Below are 6,487 nucleotides of genomic sequence, written 5' to 3'. Positions count from 1 at the left end.
CAGATCAGCCAAAGTCATGATGATCCAATTTCCAAGAACACTTAGAAGATAAAACTGATCTTCTATAAGACTGTTCAGGGGTATCCCCAATTTGCTTCTTCAAGACCATTTCTCTAAGACAATTAACATGTCATGTCGGCTTCTGCAGAAAGAAGGATTTTTGACATTTTTCAATTCTGCAACTTGCACACATCAAAGGCGATAGATCAAACACATTGTGAGGTACTTGTAGAGCATAAAATCACCTTATGTACACCTCTCCAACATATGAAACCATCTTTTTTGTGCCTACCGATTCCTCTGCAACCTACAACTACTTGACCTAGTTGACATAAAGGTTGAGATCAATGGCAATATGTGCCAACACACTGAACTACAATAAGGGAAGTAAGAAAGGGTTTGGATATTCATGTTGATTATCTCTATTTGGTCATTTCGAGACCCAATCTTTGTGTTAAGCTCACTATGATTCTATCTGAATTGGGTCCTTTCTATGTTAAACTCAACACCTTGAGCTAAATAAGGACTTATATTTTATTCCTATGGTAGAATTATGCCTCTATCCACCTTGCAATTAGTTTCTCAAAGTTTACCAATGGTCTGTTGGACCCAAGAGTAAGTTACATGCATTCAAGTTTTTATTATTTATATTGAATAAGGGTGGTGGACATTGACTGCACTCCTACATGCTTATTATTAAACCCTAGCCAATGTGGCATTGTAGTCAACATCTGTCTATTAGTTCACAAGCATCAGGTACACCACTAGCTAGAGTATCATGCAAATTTAGGCGGTACCTATAATGTATGGTTGGTTAGTAAGTGTAGATTATAAACATTAGGCTCAGAGGCTTAATGGAAATTTCTTCTATCCTCTATTTTCTACCCTTATTAAGGGTTAGGTCCTTCCAATAGAAAGTGGCACATGGGACTTATGTCCTTGTTTTGGCAAAAAATTCCTTGATGATGGTCTCCCTCTCCTAATTGTAATAAGTTAAGAATCCACTCTTTGGAAAGTTTGTTATTCTATAAACTCTTAACCCTTCTCTTTCTTTTCCTAAAAATATAAAGCTGATTAAATGTTAGTTAGTTGTAGTTGAAATTAAAGTTAGATTTAAATTGTTTCAATTTCAGCTAAACATGATCAGGTTCACTGGTTGGCCAACATTAGCTTCTTCGAAATCATACTGCTTAATATAGTGAAGTGGTGTCTCGATTCCTTTCAATATGTATGGATATTTTGCTTGATTGTAAGATGGCTTGGTCCCTCATGAATGTTTATATACATCCCTTTCTATTTTCAATGTTTGACATGGAGATAGCTCTCAAAAAACTATTGTTTGGCTATGGGTGAGACTCTAATTGGTGGGTTTATGAGTCTTCTGGATCTGGTGTCAAATTCTAGTTGTGTAGATCTAATGTTCATGTAATTAGAAACAAGATCATTTGTGATGATTTTGATGATTTTATCCAAGAAATGGAAATGATTCACAACAAGGTTCCTCTTGGGGTCATGTTGGACTCTTTGAACCATTTGTCTACCCTTCATATGTTGTCTGAGCACATCGTGCACCAACAAGATGATTCTATTTGTATTTTTTCTTTGGAGATGCTTCCACATGAGACAATATGTAGTCAAAAGGTGTAATGCGCTCTCTCCCTTTGGTTTTGGCAATCTCTTTTGTCTTACAGTCAGGCCTGGTAATATACTTTTAATATGTGATTTTGATGCAGAAGATGAAGCATTTTTTTTGGCTAATAGTATGTTCATATCCCTCTACTTTGGATACTCCAAACTTATTGTATCTTTTCTTAATCCAATATATTTAGTGGCATTAGCCACTTTATTTTATACATATATGTATATATGTATATGTATATATACATACATATATACATACATATATATATATATACATACATATATATATATACATACATACATATATATATATATATACAAATTTATATATATATATATATATATATGTATATATATATGTATATATATATGTATATATGTATATATTTTTATGTGTATATGTATATGTATCTATGTATATATATACATATATACTTATATATATATATATATATATGTATATATATATATATATATGTATATATATATATATATATATATACACACACACATATATATATATACATATATATATATATATATATATACACACACACAAACACACACATATAGATACACATCTATACACACTCACACACTCACACAAACACACACACACACGTATTAACATCTAATCTTGTATCAAGCTATTTGGATTTACATTCATCATTTTCAGAAATGTTGGAGGTTTCAACAAATATAGCATCACATGTAATAAAGAAAGTTTTGTTGACATCATCATACAACCTATATGCTTTGGAATATTCTGAATAACCAAGAAAAATGCACTTAATATTGTGATGCTGCAACTTACTTCTTTTGTCCTTGGGAATTAAAGCATAGCAAGTGGAACCAAAAATGCAAAGATATCGAATAGGAGGAGGATATCCAAACCACACTTCATATGGAATAGATTGGTGTAATGCAGATGATGGAGATCTATTATGAAGATAAACTGCAATTCTTGCTACTTCAACCCAAAAATATAATTTCATTCCCTTAAAATATAACATTGCACGAACCATATTCATGATAGTTCTATTCATTCATTCAACAACACCATTTTGTTGAGGAGTACCTGGAACAGTAAGATGATTTTGGATCCCATTTTGACATAGATAATCCTCAAAAACTAGAGAAGTAAATTCTCCATCATTATATGTTCGAAGAGTACCAATTTGAGATTGAGCTTGTTTTTCAATCATAACACGAAACCTTTTAAAAAATTTAAAAGCTTCTGATTTTTGCTGCAAGAAATAAATCCAAGTCATGCAACTATAATCATCAATAAACAACATGAAATACTTAGTTCCTCCCATAGAATTTACTGGTAAAGGCCCACATAAATCAGAATGAATATTTTCTTTGTGCTCTCCAAGTGGAGCAAGGAAAAGAATTTCTATGTTGCTTGGCGAGAATACATGCTTCACATTTTTCAATTATTTTAGGCAAAATAGGTAAGCCATCAACACCATTCTTTTGTAGGATATGAATTTTATCATAACCAATATTCCCAAATCTTGCATGCCATAAAAGAACAGGAGATAGACTACCTTCTTCAGTAAGATATGCATGTTTTTTAGAAAAAGAAGAAGTGCCATTTAGTTTTAATAATCTCCCATCCTCACATCTAGTGAATACAACTTGATTATTTGATTGTTTCCTAACAACAACTTGCCCATCTTTTAAAAGAATAGAGTAGCCTTGTTGTCGAATCAATACTAGTGATAACAAATTATGTTGCAATTGAGGAATAAACAATACATCATGAAGCACAGATTTTGGAAGATTAGCCAACTTAAATCGAATAGTTCCTTTTCCAATAGGTTTGAGACTTGATTTATCAGCTAAATAAATTGGACCACATACACTTTCATGAAATTCCTCAAAGTAATCACGTCGGAATGTCATATGTTGTGTGGTTCCAGTATCTAAGATCCAAGAATCATACCATGAGGAATAAGATGCAAAGTCAGAAACAGAAAGCACATATTGATCACCATCACTATCACAAACAAATTGGTCTGCTCCTGAATTTTTATCATCTGAATGTTTATCATCATTATAAACTTTTGTTTTATCTTTTTGCTTAAAAATATTTTCTTTAAAACTTTCTATCTTATCCCATGACAGCTTGCATTCATGTGCTTCATGACTTCCTTTTCTACCACATATTTTACAATATAAATGTTGCCTATCATTTTGATTATCATTTTTCCTCCATTGACCTCTACCTTTGCCTCTATCATTATAACCTCCTCTTGAAGAGCACTTATTTAGAGGTTTTTCTTGGTGAGCAAAACAAGCATTTTCATTAGTATTATCTATTTTTCTTCCAAAAGCTTTTTCATGTTTAGCCAACTTTTCAACCAATAAATCAAAAGTAATGGTTTTCAATTGGTTACTTGCTTGAAGGGACTCTAGATAAGTAGAATGTGTTGGAAGGAGTGCCTTAATAAAAGCAGTGAGATAAATATCAACTTTCCCACCAGCAACATTAACATCTTGTTTTATGGCTCTAATTTCAGAAGCCATACTCATAACATCACCATTTTTAAATTCAAGATTGAACAATTTTAATTGTAACAGAATAAATTCTAATTCTGAATGAGAATCAAATAAATTTTTTAACTTGTCAAGGGCTTCCCAAGCAAATTTGCATCCTTGTATATGACGATATACATCTCCATTAACTGAAGCTCTTATCAAAGCCAAGGCTTTTGAATTTTTATAATTCCAAAATTCTTTTTCTTTAACATCTGTTGGTTCTGTAGGTTGGGTATCTCCATCACATATTTTATACCATAAATCATTAAAAATTAATTTATTTCCCACTTTTCTATGCCATTCCAACCAAGTATCTTTTCCGGTTAATATTTCCCCAATCAATGAAACAATAGACTGCAATGTAAATTGAAAATAAATATATATAGAATTTGCAGAGTTTGCAAATTTATAGGATTGCTTAAAATCTCTTGCCAAACTTTACCAAATATAACAAGATATAAAGTTCTTGTAAAAATAAATCAATTGATTTCACCTGAATCAATTTTTGTTTCCATATTTTGATTCTATAGAAAGTTGCAATCTTCAAATGCTTCACATAAAAATATACACCAAACTCCAAAGCTCTAATACCACTGATAGCCTAGGCTGAAAATAACAATATGGAATCTCTGTTAGCAGATACAAAAAATGGAAAGAATGGAAATCTGAATATAATTTTTATATTCGTAAAAATTGTGTTATACAAAATAAAATAAACAAGCAGATATAAAGAGGAGGCAAAAATAGTTGTGAACTGTTATACAAAACTAAACCCCTGATGAGATATTAACAATTATCACCTTTCAAATTGGCATAATTAAATTAGATAAATACTTTATGGTTCTTCTAGGGGGAATCTTTCTCATGCGTGTATAGGTCCTATTGGTATAAATAGTTGTGGTGATATTCAATTTTTCTTTTCCATTTATAAAAGGTTTCATACGAATAACTTCATGGAGGCTCTCAACATCTATATATTATGGAGAGAGATTGTAAACTTGGCAAAAAAGGATTATTTGTGAATTTGATTCAAAAGTGGTGGAGAATATGTTGAATGAGTAGCACTTGGATGATGCTAATTGGCATTTAACTATCATTATTCAACAAATTCTAAGTTTGAGTAGGTTTTTAGAATATGTTACCTTTTGTCATTTTCATGGGGAGTGGAATAGATTAGTGGATTGCACGGCCAAATGGGGTTGCAATAATGTGAATAGGGGACATTTGTCTTTTGATTTAACTCATGTTAGAGAAATTAGTTGTCGAGGATAGGAATGTGTAATTCATTATTCATAAATTATATATTAGAACCATAATATAGACATCTAGAACAAGTGAAACTTAAGAATACGTGATGTTGAAACAATTGAGCACACAACCAATCTGTATCACCACAAAACCTATTTTCTTGTTCCTGTTTTTTGAGTTGACCGTTTTGATTTTCATTTCAGTTTTATTTAAACATTTTTTATTTTTTTTAACATGTCATATGGTTTCGATATAGTGAATATTGTTAAATTTGGTTTTAAAATTAAAATTTGCCAATAGCATCTTTGATATTGGAGGATACATAAGTTTGTGCATTTGCAAAGGCCCATAAGGAGGATAGGCGTGCACTTGAAGAGATTAAACAAGACCAATAAATTTTTTAGTTCATGTGAGTTGGAAAAGGATACAGGAATTTTTTTGATTTTGGCAAGAACATTGTGGAGAGGCAAAGTTTGCTCGGAAAGTGAAGAGGCCTAGGTATTGATAAAGCTGCCATAAAAACTTCAGTGCTCAAGGAAAGAGATTGCGTAGGAAGGAAGACGGGAGAAAGGCGTGGGAACAGAGTAAAATAAGACAGCAGAAAAGATTTTATCGCCAAAGTCAGAGGAAGAAGACATTTATGGCGTGGAAATAAGAGGAAGGTATATACAGCAAATATAGCAGCGTAGAAGTCCAAGAGAATAGGTAAATTGAATGGGGCAGCAGTGTATGGAAAAGTGTAAACAAAATACTTCATAGCTCGCATGACAATAGCAAGGAAATGAAAGAGAATGCATAGAGGAATGTATGAGGCAGGGGAGAATTGAAATTGAGATGATTGATGCTTGTGGCAGATTTATTTTGGTTACTGTGGCAAATTTTTAATATAATAGTTTTGATATTATTAAATTTGGTAAATTGTGTTTGAGTATAATTTAACTGAATTGAAATTAAGTATGATAAAAAATAAAACCTTCATATACCATGATCTATGTACAAATTAAACTGGTAGAGAATAGAATATTGAGCAAATAAGATAAAAAAATATTCA

Source organism: Cryptomeria japonica, chromosome 1, assembly GCF_030272615.1.
Source record: "Cryptomeria japonica chromosome 1, Sugi_1.0, whole genome shotgun sequence".
In the NCBI taxonomy this organism is placed as follows: Eukaryota; Viridiplantae; Streptophyta; class Pinopsida; order Cupressales; family Cupressaceae; genus Cryptomeria; species Cryptomeria japonica.
This window is presented reverse-complemented; position numbering follows the sequence as displayed.